The following is a 16,590-nucleotide window of genomic DNA, read 5'->3' on the forward strand; positions in this document are numbered from 1 at the left end:
TTTATAGCCTCTCATCCTTAGCCCTTTATCACTCCGCTATGCTATCATCTGAATAATATCCCTGGACTAGGCTGAGCTGCCGGGGAAGGGCCTCTCTGAGCACAGTAACCTGATCCAGCCGTCTGAGGCTACACTGCAGCGAACACACAGACAGAGAGAGAGAGAGAAAGACAGAGAGAGAGAGATGGAGAGAAAAAGAGAGATGGAGAGAAAGAGAGAGAGAGATGGGGAGAGAGAGAGAGATGGAGAGAGAGAGAGATGGAGAAAGAGAGATGGAGAGAGAGAGAGATGGAGAAAGAGAGATGGAGAGAAAGAGAGAGAGCGAGAGAGAGAGAGAGAGAGATGGAGAGAAAGAGAGAGAGCGAGAGAGATGGAGAGAGAGAGGGAGAGAGATGGAGAGAGAGATAAAGAGAGATGGAGAGAGAGAGAGAGATGGAGAGAGAAGGATGGAAGGAGAGAAGGACTGGAGCCAGTAGACAGCCAGCCATGAGTTAATGTGTTACTTCAACACTTATCAGACTATGTAGCCCAACTATAATGCACCAGAACAAGGTAAAGGACAGTGTGTGTGTGTCTGTGTGTGTGAGAGTGCTTGAGTGAGTGAGTCAGAGAGAGAGAGAGAGAGCAAGATAGAGAGAGAGAGAGAGAAAGAAAGAAAGAGAGAGAGAGGTAGAGGTAAAGGCATGATGCATGAGGTAATAGAAATGGAAAAAAGATACAAAGAGAGACAGAAGACACACAAAAAACGATACCGCTGAGAGACATTTTGTGTTTGCAGGCAGGAAAGGGTGAACATGAGCAGGTGAGACGTGTCAGCCGTCCATCAGTCACGTGTAAACTGGGTCGACAAGCCCTGAATTCCAGCTTCCACTTTAGAGCTCGGCGTGGCCGGTCCCAGACCCCCCTGCCCTTACTGATGCACCCAGAGTGATGATGGAGGGAGGAGAACACACTGTCCCAGCCAGTATCTATCGGACTCCTGTGCATCTTCATATCCTCATCCATCAAGCAGCAGTTAAAGCATTGGCCTTTCACGTGTGTGTGTGTGTGTGTGTGTGTGTGTGTGTGTGTGTGTGTGTGTGTGTGTGTGTGGTGTGTGTGTGCGTGTGTGTGTTGTGTATGTTTGTGTCTTTGTGTGTGCGTGCGTGTGCATCTGTATGTGTATGTGTGTGTGTGTGCATCTGTATGTGTGTGTGTCTGTGTGTGTCTGTGTGCATCTGTATGTGTGTGTGTGTGTGTGTGTGTGCACACATACTTGCATCTGTGTGTCTTCGTGTGTATGCATGTGTTTGTTGGTTCTGTGTGCTCCCATCTTTTGTGTGTGTGTGTGTGTGTTGTGTATGTTTGTGTGTGTATGTGTGTGTGTGTGTGTGTGTGTGTGTGTTGTGTATGTTTCTGTCTGTGTTTTTTCCCCGTAAGCAGTCAGGCATCTCTAATCGATGCCCGCATCATAGAGACAGGCTCTGGCACAGCTTGGGCGTGACGGACTGCGGCATAATCAATAGCCAGAGTCCCGTGTCAGCTCGGGCGCATTAATGCGACGTAATTGGTTGCTGAACGGGCCGGATAAATCAAACATGACGGCCTAAGGGAGCGGGAGAACTGCTTCTTTTTTTTCTTTTAAACGTGGTGGTGGGTGAAGAAGAGGAGGAGGAGGAGGCTGTGGAGGAAGAGGAGGAAGAGGCTGTGGAGGAAGAGGAGGAGGAGGCTTTGGGGAAGAGGAGGTTGTGGAGGAAGAGGAGGAGGAGGCTTTGGAGGAAGACGGGAGCATTCTGAAAAGGTCACTGCCTTGCGTTTGGGTGCTCCGTTCCCCCCAGAATGACATTCTCATGCAGGGCGGGAGAGAAGGAAGGAAGGAAGGATACAGAGAAGAGAAGAAAGAGGAGGATGGAATGAAGGAAGGATACCAGAGAAGAGAAGAAAGAGGAGGGAGACCAAGTGGGGCATGCTGTTATGGACTTCAGAGTGATGGGAGGAACATTATAGGAAACAGTTTGAACATCCACCTCTCTGTATATCTCTCTCTATCTCTCTCTGTCTCTCTATCTCTCTCTCTCTGTCTCTCTATCTCTCTCTCTCTGTCTCTCTCTCTATATTGCTCTCTATTTCTCTCTGTCTCCTTTCTCTTTCTTTCTCTCTCTCTATCTCTCTCTGTCTCTCTCTATCTCTCTGTCTCTCTCTCTCTTTCTTTCTCTCTCTCTCTCTCTCTCTCTCTCTCTCTCTCTTTCTTTCTCTCTCTCTCTCTATCTCTCTCTGTCTCGCTCTGTCTCTCTCTAGAGAGATAGAGATAGATGCATAGATAGACACATATGTATCAGACAGATATATATCACTCGCCATCTATCTGTATCTCAAAATGGCAGAAACCAAAACAGGGAAAAAGAGTACAGTGAGAGACAGACGAAAAAAAGAGAAAGAGACAGACATCTAGCCGGCCAGATGAATATTACACGACAAAACATTGTGCAGCGTTTTGGTAGGATGTCACAGTCTTGCATGGAGGACGAGTTTGTAATGTGAAAAGACACAGCTGTTGTCAAAGGCAAACTGCAGAGGGAATGTGAGGATATCTATAATGGTGGAGCCTGACACTGTGCCAAGAGAGAGTTATGCGTGTTGGTGCCAACACTAGCTGTGCCAGTGCCACCCACTACAATGGGCGGGTGTCAGATTTCCTGACTGTGTCTGTGACATCTACCATTACCACTCACAAACTAAAACCAGAGAGAGAGAGAGAGAGAGAGAGAGAGAGAGAGAGAGAGATAGAGAGACAGAGAGAGAAAAGGAAAAAGGACAGAGGTAGATGGACAGACACAGAGAGAGATGGGGAAACGAGAGAGAGAGATAGAGAGCACTGCTGTTAATCACAAGCGTGCTGGGATGTGCTCCATGTCTGCTTGTGACCTTGTCAGACGAGCACATGTGGATCTGTGCATATGTCAGCTCCCCACACACACACACACACACGCACGTACACACACACACACACACACACACACACTTACACACACACACACACCCACATCACTGCTCCCAGCATCTGTCTCTCCATAGCAGCAGCCATCTCTCTGTCCACACACTTCATACCGGACTCCTCATAGGTATAAATAATATAATAAACATGAGCCGAGCAGGAAGGGACACTATACGCTATGTGTGTGTGTGTGTGTGTGTGTGTGTGTGTGGGATGGCATGGTTCAGTGCGCATATGCTGAAGGCTCTGCATTATGTGACTCCTCTTGTCCGCCAATGGACTCTTTTCCAGCCCACCTGACGTCAGGTTGTAGTACTAGGGGGCAGAGAGAGGGAGAGAGAGAAAGAGAGAGAGAGAGAGAGAGAGAGAGAGGGGGGAGAGGGAGAGAGAGAGGGGAGAGAGAGAGATGGAGAGAGGGGAGAGAGAGAGAGAGAGAGAGAGGGGGATTTTCACTGCACTCTGTCAGAAAATCACACGCGCACACACACACACACACACACACAGACACACAGACGCACACGGACACACACAGAGAAGAAGCCTGCCCAAAGAGCTGGACAAGCATGCCCTGTGTGTGTGTGTGTGTGTGTGTGTTCTTTTACACCTGCAAGCACATAAACCTTCACACATAGGTACATTCTCTCACTTGTGGGCTTTAAATCCCCATGCAAGAATTTCATGAACCCTTGTGTGATTTGTAAGAGCACATGAAATAGCCCACTACTCCCTACAGTGAAATCACATATGATTTACTCTCTCTCTTTCCTACACACACACACACACACACACACACACACACACACACACACACACACACACACACACACACACACACACAACCACACACACACACACACACACACACACACACACACACACACACACGCTCTTGTGCCTGTTAAAATAGCCACTGAGAGTTTTTGCCCTCTGTATTGTGTGCTGATATCTTATATCAGGCTTTTTGAAGCCTATGAATGACATCTGCTCTTGACGTTACGCTTTGGTTGGAGAAGGTTGGAAGAAGGGTGACACAATTGTATGTGTGTGTGTGTGTGTGTGTGTGTGTGTGTGTGTGTGTGTGTGTGTGTGTATGTGTGTGAGAGAGAGGGAGAATGATGACAACATCATTTAAAGAGAGAGATGGGTAAAATTGGACGCTGGCAAATCCAGAGAGGGAAGGAGATAGCCACAGGGAAAGAGAGAGAGAGAGAGAGAGAGAGAGATAGCGTGCACGTGAAGGATGGCAGAAAACATCAATTTGTAAAAAGAGAGATACTGCGACAGAGAGATGACAAGATGAAAGAGAGACAGGGAGAGAGGGACAGAGAGAGAGAGAGAGAGAGGGAGAGAGAGAGAGAGAGAGATAGCATGAGTGCGACCACTTGATAATTTACAACTGACGTGACACATGTGGCCTAGATCTGCATGGGAGGGGAGGTGGCCATGCCAGGCGTGTGTAACTAATGGACATGCCTGCCGTTTGACGGGCCAGTGGTGCTGGTCGCCTGATTGAGCTGTGATCAGTGGACAGATTGGAGCTGCCAGGCCCTCTCCGCACTAACCTTCGCAGACGGGGCCTCGGCCCGGCCGTAAATTTCCGCGCTAGCGCGGAGCAACTGTCACAACCCCACTGATTGGAACGGGAGGAGGGGTGGGGGAGGAGAGAAGGATGGGGGGGGGGGGGGGGGAGAGAGAAGGGAAGCAGGGAGTCAAGTGGTTTAGTGCCATGTGTGTATATGTTTCTTTAAGCCTGATTTTCAATGGCCATTTGGACTATCAGGGTTTTGTTACATGCTACTGAGTGTCCCCTGGTGTTGAATTGAGTACCCCTTTGTTTCGTATAAAATCGTTCCATCGCCTTGTCGTCTTTGCTGTTGTTCTGATGTTACATTGTGTTTTAAATTACTGCAATACATTCTGTTTCTCTTCTCTGATTCAGTTCAATGCAATTCTATTCTGTTGGGCATCCACTGTACCCTATAGCGAGCCGCCCCTTCTGCTGTGTCCTGTGTGCTGCTGCCGCCTCACCAGTTGCTTCCTCTGCGCCCACTAGCCTCCACGATATATGGGCTCGCCGAGAGAGGAGGAAAATGAATGGGGCAATGAACTCATTCTACCACCCCTCCCTCCCTCCATCCCTCCTCTTCATCCCTCCATCTCCCACACCTCGGAGCGCGGTGCTTGTTGTTTTATTTGTGTAATATGTGTGTTGGCCTTGGTCCAGCTGCTAGCGCGTGGCAGTAACAGGATTATGAGCACCGACGAGACACCTCCACCTCTGAGGGAGAAGTGTGTGTGTGTGTGTGTGTGTGTGTATGTATGTATGTGTGTGTGTGTGTGTGTGTGTGTGTGTGTGTATGTGTGTGTGTGTTAGGGGTGGGGGTGGGGGTTGATGGTTGCAGATTTATGAAGTGCTGAGACAGACAGGCAGGAGCTATGGACCAAATACACACACACACACACACACAAACACACACACACACACACACACCTGTACCCATAAAAACAAACACAATCACTTGTGAAATCATACAGTCCTCACAGGTACTGTATCCCTTTACATCCAAACACGCGTCTGTGCACAGACTGCCCACATGTGCGCTTTCACACTTTCTCACCCACAGACAGACACACACTCACGCTCACACATGTTGCCAGGATGGTGATTACGGCGTGTCCACAGGCAGCTTAAACCGAGCGGCGGCTTTACCAGATCGATTGCCGTTTCCTCGCCGGGACAGACTTGAATGCTGAATGGATCGGCGGCGAAGCGGAGCGGCCTGTTGTGGCGCGGGTGTGTGTGTGTGTGTGTGTGTGTGTGTGTGTGTGTGTGTGTGTGAGTGTTGTGGCGCGGGGTGCCGTATGGGAAAATGAACCGAATGAATCAGGCCTGATGGGACTCCTGTCACATTAATATGCCTGCCCTGTGCCGCAATTGACATGAGGAATTACGCAGCCCATTGTGGAACCAAAATAAATGAAAAGCCATGCCCTGGGTATGTGTGTGAGTGTGAGTGTATGTGTGGTGTGTTTGTGGCTATGTGTGTTTGGGGAGTGTGAGTATTTGTGTGGTGTGTGTGTCTCTGGTGTATGGTGAGTGCGAGTATGTGTGAATATGTGTGTTTGTGAGTGTGTGTGTTTGTGTGTGTGAGTATGTGTGTGTGTGTATATGGCTGTGTCTGTGGGCGGTGGGTGAGGGACGCCTAGATGCACATACATGCATTGAAACCACATCCACATCTACATATCTTCATTTGAATGCATTCCCTACCTACATGTATGCACTCATGCATATGTGACCTTGCATGCCTCTGCGTTGGGTGTATGTATCTGTGCAAGACATGCATATATGTCAGTGTGTTGCCATGTTTGGTCCAAACCCATCTGCTTGTTGTGTCAGTTGTGGTTGCGACTTCCTGGTTATCTACCAATCTAGCTCGTCATTGGATACCCTAGGCGATGCTTCCTGCTGGGGCTGAGGCTAAGGGGAGTTGACGTTTTTATTCCCTCCCGCATCGAGAGGAGGAAGCGCCCGCTATACTCGCCGGATGCGGCTTTTGCGGCACACAGGAGTGCCGGGACTGTCGGCTCCGATGAGCTGAGACCTGCCCTGACGAGCTGGCACCGCTCCCCTCGTCATTGCAGATGTTTAGACGTAGGGAAGTTAGCCTACAGGAGAAGAGATCAGATGGATAACTCTCTCACACACACACACGAACAAACACAGACTTTGTGTGAATACTTGGATTTACTGTGTACTGACTGCACAGTCATATCGGAGAGGTTGCATGGATAACTAGAATACATGCACACACACAAACCTTGTGCCACCACAAATACGTTTAGAGTTGCTGAGTACGGACTGGGTTTGTCGGGGGGTGCGTACAATTACACAATGCTATTTTTAGGAGTTTGAGTGTAACAGCCGAAGAAAGCCAAAACATACATTTCTGTTTACCGCACTGTGTTTCCTTTCGCTGCCCGAGTGCATTAAAAATGAAATTTCAATTCCAACTCGACAGACCAGATTTTTGTGTGATTAATCGACGCTGCAGTTTTCGGGTCCCCTTAAACAGGCACATTACGACGGGTAATGCAATAACGGGGCGCGGGGCTGCCGCCGTTGTGTTCACATTATTCATCAGAATTAGAAACAATCAACACAGTTGTGCCGAGTGGGCACTTCTGGTGCTGCTGAGGAACTGGCACAATGGCAGAGGGAGGGCGGGCGGGCTTGTGGATTAATTTCAAATGTGACTGGACGGTGTTTTCCGTTTTTTCCTCTAGTTCACCACCTGCTTATTCGAGCTTTTTGGGGGGTCAACAGTGCACATAAACACACACACACAAACATTAAACACACACACACATCAACCAGCACACACACACACCAGGGTTTCCACTACGATTTTTTTCTTGCCGGCCTAGTGGCCAGAAAGAATGTATTTTGTCAGCCAATATTCCAATTTACCAGCCATATGTTTTGATAACAAATATAATACACCTTTAGGCTGACGTAAAAATGAGTGTCCTCAAATCAGTTGACTGTTACCATGATGTCATCCTGGGTGGGGAAATGGAAATGTGGGGAGGCAACTTTCTTCAGGAGCACTAGAGCTGTAATATTAAGTGTCATAAAAACCATAGGTGAGTTACATAGCCATTGATATCACTCTAGTCCCACACGCTGTTTGATTTAATTGTTTTGGTTAAAACACAAATGTACTGTTTAAGGATGTGCTTAATGTTAAAACACAAATGTACTGTTTAAGGATGTGCTTTATGTTTTATATGAGCATTATTACAGGACATTTTGGCCAGTACATTTTTTACTTTTTCAGGCTTTTTATTATAAATTTGACCAGGCGAAACCTGGTAATTACCAGCTAACGGAAACACTGACACACACACAAGGCACTTATGCCCTCCCATATGTGTCTCCTGCCTCAGGCTACAAACCTTTTTTCTACTAAATTAATTTTCTAGAGGTCTACTCGTACCTTCAGAATGAAAAATCAATAATCACGACTGACTCTTCTCAGTTGGATTCTCACCCTGGTGGTACAGTCCTCTGCTCCAATATGTGTGTGTGTGCAGGGTGCGATTTGGGAAGAAAAAAACGTCAGGGGGTGGGGGGATGGTTTATTCATAAAAATAAACCACAAACCACAGTGGGCTATATACAGTAATCTATTAAGCCTCTTAGGCTATTTCTTGCAGCTGATAAAGCAGGCGCTAGCTGGCTAACAAAGCTAGCATAAAGGCCAGGTGTGCATTTCAAGCCCCAACCAGCTATTTGTTTATGCAATGACTACGACTAAGATTTTTTTTTTCTGTTTGGCTGAACTGTATGATCAAAAGAGTGCTTTCTTTTCCCTCTTCGCTCTTAACCAGATAGCGTGCCAGACAGTAACCTGAACAAGTCAAACACTCCAATCATTAACATTAACACTTTGTGCAGCAAAACAGGAATCTGCCCCATTCTTCACATTCATATGTCATCTTTTACTGAGTCATATTGACTTGCCCTTAGTATGTGTTATTGCCCCCTGCCCTGGGAGTTGCCCTCCCTCTTAACAACAGTGCTGCACTGAATCATTTTCATTTGGCTCGCTAGCTGTAGTTTTCACACGGAAACAGATTTTGTTTGTGCTCGGTAATATTCTGAAGGCCGATGGAACCAGGATCGTCATGAAGCTGGCGGCGTCATCTCTACTGACACACACCAGCACAGGCACTGACACACACCAACACAGGTACTGACACACACCAGCACAGGCACAGACACACACCAACACAGGCACAGACACACACAAGCACAGGCACTGACACACACCAACACAGGTACTGACACACACCAACACAGGCACTGACACACACCAACACAGGCACTGACAGTGAAAGTCTGTTTCTGATATAACTGTTGTTTACAGGACAGACTCTCATGCTGCAACGCTTCACTTTCTTTAATATTATTGTTATTTTAGGTATTTAATATGATCTATTGGTGAAGTAGCACTTTGAGGCAGGGATATGTAGACCAGAAGGGTCAAATCCCCCCCATCCCCCCAGGCAAATCATGTGTTTGTGTGTGTGTCCTCATCTGTCCGTTAATTGGGTTTGTTAATTGCCCTAATGTTATCTCAAATAAATCACGGCAGCATTGAAGGCGGAAGCAATCTCTGGAGAAATGTAATTTCTATCGCCATTAGACACGAGGCACGCCACTCTCGTTTCGCCGAAACATGGAGACTGCCGATCAAAGGACCTGTGCCTTGTGTCTCTTACCACACAAAGCATGGAGACTGCCGATCAAAGGACCTGTGTCTTGTGTCTCTTTACACATCTCCAATAAAAAAGTCTCTTCTATTTTGTATTGTTTTATTTCCATGCAAAATGTTTTGGTTGTGTGAACATGTCCTCGTAGCTTAAATGGTAAACCAGCGTGCTGGCAAAACCATGGTCATGGGTTCGATGGAGAACACATCCTGTCAAAAATGTATGTCTATAAAATACTTGCTTTGAAGGAAAGTCTAAATGTAACAGTCTCTGCAATTGCTCTTTCCGTCATTATTGCATCATTTCCAACATCCCCAAAGTTCGAGTGGATGGGCCTGAAAAGAACACCTGCTTCCACTCATTAGAAATGTAAACCAATTATCTATGCGCAGTCCTGTAATCTCGCAACCTTTTCCGTTCGCCAGCTTCTTTCTCTCTGCACTCGAGCGCTAACTATTCCTGCGCTGCCTCCAGAAAGGGCAAAGGGCAGCCTGGAGAGCAGCATCCATCAACGCAAAAGGGTAAAGTCGCCCCGTAATATGGGTACGCGCATAATGAGAGACTCCTGTAGTCCTGAGGTGGTAAAAAGTATGTTTTTCCCCTACAGAAGTGTCTTCTCTTTTCATGCATTCACTCAGAGGTAAGTACAAAAAAAAAAAAACATACTGCAAACTGCAGTGAGCGAGTGAGCAAGACGGTGTACTCAACTCAGGGGTCAGTCAATCATAGGATGTCAGTTGTTATCTGTGACCAATGGCAGAAGAAGGAAGAAGTTTTATAATATAAAGAAAGGAGAAAAAAAAAAACACTATGGGTGCCTCTGCACTCCGATGCGTGAGGCACCCCATTGTGAGCATAACAGTGGCCAATACTCGAGAGTCAGTAAGTCAGTCGTAAGACGTCAGTCATTATCCGTGACCTCTTGCGAAACATCAGTGCATCTCGGAAGTGCATCTGTGTAATGATGGCACGCGGGGGCCTCGGGGGCCGAAGCCTGATTGGGGGGAAACGGCCCCTCCGTGCTCAGAGACAAAGGGCAGCCGAAATGAGTCACGTCAGTCGTCCAGTCCGCTCCACTCACAACATGGCTTTGTTTGTCAGAGTCACAACAACTCCACCACCACTGGCCATTTGAGTTCACCGGACTGGAAGGGGAACGCTCGCTGTCCTTGACATATCACACTGACACTGTACGAGCACCGTGATGTAATATTAAAATAACTTCATAACTGTAGTATGATTTAGAAAAAACAAACAATGGAATACCAAAACTTTTGTATGTGTGTGTGTGAGTGTGAGTGTGTGTGTGTGTGTGTGTGTGTGAGAGAGTGTGAGTGTGAGTGTGAGTGTGTGTGTGTGTGTGTGAGAGTGTGAGTGTGTATGTGTGTGTGTGTGTGTGTGTTTGTGTGTAAGTGTGTATGTGTATGTGTGAGTGTGAGTGTGTGTATGTGTGTGTGTGTGAGTGTGAGTGTGAGTGTGTGTATGTGTGTGTGTGTGTGTGTGTGTGTGTGTGTGTGTGTGTGTGTGAGTGTGTGTGTGTGTGTGTGTGTGTGTGTGTGTGTGTGAGTGTGTGTGTGTGTGTGTGTGTGTGTGAGTGTGAGTGTGTGTGTGTGTGTGTGTGTGTGTGTGTGAGTGTGTGTATGTGTGTGTGTGTGTGTATGTGTATGTGTGAGTGTGAGTGTGGGTATGTGTGTGTGTGTGAGTGTGAGTGTGTGTGTGTGTGTGTGTGTGTGTGTGTGTGTGTGTGTGTGTGTGAGTGTGTGTATGTGTGTGTGTGTGTGTGTGTATGTGTGCACAGAGTTGGCCACACACATGCTTTAGCATCCCTTACCATCCATTGTGTTACATTCCCTCGCTCAAAATGCAATGCACTTCGATCAACAATCACATTAACCCTACACCACAAACCAACACTGTAGCTGCATTCAGAGTACAGGCAATTCATCACCTGCTCGCCCCTTCTGTCAATAGGCCACTGGGGCTTATAAATGAGTGAGTGATTGTTTGTGTGTGTGTGTGTGTGTGTGTGGATTGTTTAGCATTCCGCTTACATCCCTGCGTACATGTATGCAACTAGACAGAGCAGCTAAGGACACTTGACTAGATGACAGCTGACATCCTTTCCTCCCATCCCTCGGACTTCCTCCCTTTTTCCCTCTCCCTCTTTCTCGCACCGTCTCTCTCTTCCTCCCTTTTTCCCTCTCCCTCTTTCTCACAGCGTCTCTCTCTTCCTCCCTTTTTCCCTCTCCCTCTTTCTCGCAGCGTCTCTCCCTCCCTCCCTCCCTCCCTCCCTCTCTCTCTCCGGTTCTTGCATGTTTGAATCACTGATGACTGCTTGGCTACCTAGCCCGGCCCGGCCCAGCCCGGTCCCCCAGTGTAATAAGAAGTGAGTGCTGACCTCTGCAGGTGTGGAGCTCAGAGATAAGGTCGCCGGGAGTCAGGTGTCAGAGGGCTGATGCCCAGAGACAAGCCCCTGGACAGCAGCCTGGGCCTGGGCAAGCACTGCGCCAGGGCACCAGCCTCCTCTGCTGTCACCGGAAGGACAAGGACGTGTCCTGCTCTCCATCCCCCCCCCGCTCACAGCCTCTCTCTGGAGATACTCTGGAGCGCTGGACGAGGAGCCCCCGCGGTGCATGTGGAATGGGACATCACAATCACAGGGGAATGGATGGGCAGGTACGGGAGCACAGGGAGGTGTCAGGTGTAGAGCTGAAAGTCTATGAAGGGAGGTTCACTCGGGGTGTGTGTGTGTGGGGGAGGGGGGGGGGTGTAGGAGGGGATCTTCCATTAACTGAATGCGGAAGTACCAGAGGTTTTATCCACTAGACCAAAATGAAACTTTGGAGGGAAAAAAGGAGGATAGTAAGAAATGTCAGGAAAAGCATTTCATTTTCGCTGGTTAGTACAACAAAACTGAATGATTAAATGCGATAAGCTCTTAAGATGAGATCTGAAAAGTTAGAATGTTTTAGTATCATACGTGACCTCCTGTCAAGTTATAATACTCCCGCCCCTGACAAAATATTATGCATTTTCTCTTTACATATAGTCCACTTTGTTTTTTTTTCAAACATTCACCAGCTCTATTGGTCACTAGCCATTTATTTTTTCTACGTCCACCGTACGGTTCTCTCTTCCGTACGGACGCGCTGCAGTGCAGTCAGACTGAGGCTGAGGTAGCGGGCAGCGGCGTTGCTGTGAGATGGCCTTTTCATTGAGACATCAACATCACATCTCAATTTCAGCTGCCAATATATGGAAATGTGAAGGCAGCCCTCCCATAAAGCATAAGGTCATATGGAAATGGCAGAGCCATAAAATGATTCATCATTTTTATAGTAACCCTGCTGCTGACTCGACTGGAAAGACACAAGCCAGAGGTGTGGCAATGGGGGGGAGGGGGGAGTTTCTTCTTTTTACTATTCATCTGCTGTGTCATTATGTTTGGATGTAAATGTTACTGGATTATTGACCACGCAGACAAGTAAATCAGACATACTCTGACTGCAAGATAAGGGCAAACATTTCATGGCCACACATCACAATGTGATAACGTGCCTCGTTTGTGACAGGTGAATTAGGTGTGATCTGAATACGTTCAAATTCACAACAATCACTAAATGAGCACAACATTGTTCCATGAGCTCAACAGGGTGCCTCTTGATCCCACAGACCTGAATCTATAACAGGAGCAGTTGGTTAAACTGTAACCTAACTGACAACTCATAGAGTACAAGTGCCCGGGTGTAGGACAATGAAAAGTAAGAATAATAATTATGTAAGAATAATTATGAATACTGTTTTCCATTTCTGCTAATAAATCCCCTTAGATCTTACACACTGCACCTTTAATGCAAAATGTTCTACTCAGTTCTGTTCCAATAGATTTTTTTCTTTTCTTGGGATCACTAAACACTACATTTTGATTCATATGATCATTCAATGGACTTCTCTCAACTATGGGATCTGAGTTTGGAAAAGTATTGGGGGGAAAGCAGATGAAAGCGCTGATAAAAATGGAAAATTGGCCATAAGGAATTCTGTGGTGCTGAGAAGAAGACAATGAATAAGTGGACCCAAGTTTCATTAACTATGTTTCAGCAATCAAGAAAATAACCGCAGCAGTCAGCATCTCTTGCAGTCCTGACACTGTAATACAGCTTTCATCACTTTTTCAAACACACTGGCTCACTTGTATTTAGAAAGTAAAAACAGTCATCTTGGATTAAACTCAGTGAATATACCCATCTCCAAATGTTGCAGTGAAAACTGCAATGCTGGCATATATTATACACGAGGAATACAAAACACAATACAATGTGTGTCTATGTGAATCAAAGTTACCCTTCGCTGAACAAAACCAGGTACGAGAGGACCACCCGCCGTGGCATAAGATAAGCTGCACTGTATGCTGCTGTATGGGTGCCACTACATTGAAAGCCCAACAAGAGCGGGGGGCTTTCCATGGTGTGAGGGCCTTAGAAAAAAAATCGATTCAGGCCACCTCGTTAAAGCAATAATCAATTATGTCTGGCAAACTAACATTGATTAAAGCGGGGGTCTTGATTGACAGCAGTGAACGGGGCTCGTGGGATGTGACTGATGTGGACTGACAGGAAAGCTCCCGAACAGGGTCGCCTGTTCAGAGGTTGTGGGTGTGCGTGTGTGTATGTGGGTGAGGGTGAGAGAGAACGAATCTCTGCTGGCTGCTATGAATGTGATATTCCTGTAAATTCTGCACTTTATGTTTTTTTTTTTCGATTCCCCACTCGACGAATCCTTTCTTAATTTGTTTATGGGTGTTGAAAACCCTGTAGCCGGCGATGTGTTTTCTTGTGCTGGTGCACCATTTCAAAAGGGAAGACTCATCTGTGGTTGAAAATATGGGCAATTTTTTTTCTTTTTTGAAAAGTTTGCTTGGATTCCCCAGGGTAATTTACGTTTCAAACACATTTTTGTTCTTTGTGTGTGGGAGTTTCTGTGTGTGTGTGTGTGAGAGAGTTTATTGCCTCAAAGCTCTCCTGACATTACGGCACTTTTGGTGCTCCGTGTGCTTATTAAACCGGCTGGCTATCCATCTGTAGTGCCTAAAGGACAGATGAGAGAGAGAGAGAGAGAGAGAAAGAGAGAGAGAGACAGGGGAAGGGAGGGAGCAAGAAAGAGAGAAGAGAATATGATTGCCACAATTGCTCTAGAGAATTGTTTTGCTTTGGGTTGAGTTATTAAACTGTGTGTGTGTGTGTGTGTGTGTGTGTGTGTGTGTGTGTGTGTGTGTGTGTGTGTGTGTTTGTTCAGGAAGAGTGATGAGGTGAACTCACTGGGGGACATTAACTGAGGTGAAGATAAGATGACGTGGCACAGCCCCCGTGTCATTTCTTGTCTGACGACAGAGCTACACAGACTCAGACAGATGTAGCAAAATAGCCGAAACCATACAGAAGACTTTGAGAAAGCTTTAGTACGCACAACAGAAGGGAACGTAATGAGGCACAGTGAACACTGCACAGTGAAATACAAGCGCAGCTGAAGACTGCAGTGTAGGTCATACATTCTAGACCAATACAGTATGTATACTGCATATGAGTATAGTCTCTGCTGTAACCTACAATATACTGCAGATTGGCCTTCTTGGTGAGTCGCTACAGGACACTGCAGAACATTCTAGAGACTGCTACAGTATATTCTTCTGGCAGGCATTATAACTCACCTGCCAGTTGCTTAGGAATAAAAAATATCTGCCAAATTTCGAAGTATAAAAGTCATGTACATGTTAGCACACAAAGCAACTTCATGTGTATGTGATAGGATAAGTTTAGAACAAACTACTTATTTGCGTGGACAAATTAGTCGCAACTGCAAGGAAACAATCTGCAACAGTTTGCAACATAATTTTTAGCATACTTTCATAGACTCCAATCTCATATACTGGTCTCAATACAGTTAAAGTTACCTGCATATAAGATAGCTTTTAGCCTACATCACTCTCAAGCAATGTTCAACTCTCAACAACATCCCGACAACCTGGCAAAGTTAATGCTGCATGGTTGCTGATTAAAACAAATGAACTGCAAACGACCTGCTACTATAATTAGGCTCTATACCTAGTCAAATCATAGTACAAGTCAAATGGTTGGCGAAGTTATGTATACATATATAAGTATAATATATATCATTCACTACATTGATATCAGAGTAGGTACTTGCTCCCTTGATACCCCATTATTTGGGACTATGCTAACTAACTAGCTAAGGAAACTTTTAAATAACTTTAAATGGCAGACTTCCACTGGCATGAAATGACAGCTAGTTATCTGTTAGGGTGAGAGCAAGGCTTCGCTGAGTTCTTTACTAGCGTCCTCAGAAGTGTCTCAATTTAGGGACATTTGTACTAAGCTGTACTACTGGCTGTACCTATACAGCTGTTTTGTAAGTTTCTTTTGTTTCAATTTATTTGATCAATCTTTTTGTTTCTCTTCTCTCCTTCTTTTCAAGCCACAGAATGTTGTCTCCCTGCTGCCTTTTTGTGCCTTCCCTAAAAGGCTCTCGACACATTACCCTTTGACATTCACACATATTAACATGAGTTCATATAAAAACATAGTAAAAGGTTAGTATCGGCCCTGACGGTCCACTGGGGGCAGAGCAGGTGGTCCACTGGCCTTTTCCTCATCAGTTTTTCATACGATCCATTGGTGAGTTACAGACCAATGGCCAACCGTTTTGCCACTTGCTTTCAAAACCTTTTTTTCTTTACTCATTTTTACTTCTTCAATCATATTCATACTTCAACATTTTTATAGTGCACCATTTATATATTACTTTAATTGTAATTTTTCACCTTGAGAGTCTTGTAGTGCCATGAACTAATTATGTTTAGCGGCTGATATTTTAAATAGACTATTCCATGGATATGATTTAGAAATTCAAGGAGTTGCTAACATTTTACGTTCATTTCTTAATATCCACGTCTAAACTAAAGCTGATGATGGTCTGAGAGCGGATCAAAAGTGGCACAACACCAGTGGGGTGCCGACCAAAATCCACTAGTGGACGAGATATGCTTGCTATCTGGGATGCTAGCAATTACCAACTGTTAAGATGGTTCCCTAAGTTAGAGGTATAGCTAGCATAGTTCACAGCTAGGTTAACTGGCATGAGACCTTGCATGGTTTAATGGGATTTGTCTGTGCGAGAAAATAAAGAGAGAGAGAGAAAGACCCATTCACGTTTCAACGCAGTTAAACTGGTTACTAACTACCAGGTGAAAAAATGCATTCTCACGAATAGGCCGCACCCGAATATTAACCGCAGTGTATAAACTGTTGTTAATGAACTGT

The sequence above is a fragment of the Clupea harengus genome, chromosome 24 (genome assembly GCF_900700415.2).
Source record: "Clupea harengus chromosome 24, Ch_v2.0.2, whole genome shotgun sequence".
Taxonomy (NCBI): domain Eukaryota; kingdom Metazoa; phylum Chordata; class Actinopteri; order Clupeiformes; family Clupeidae; genus Clupea; species Clupea harengus.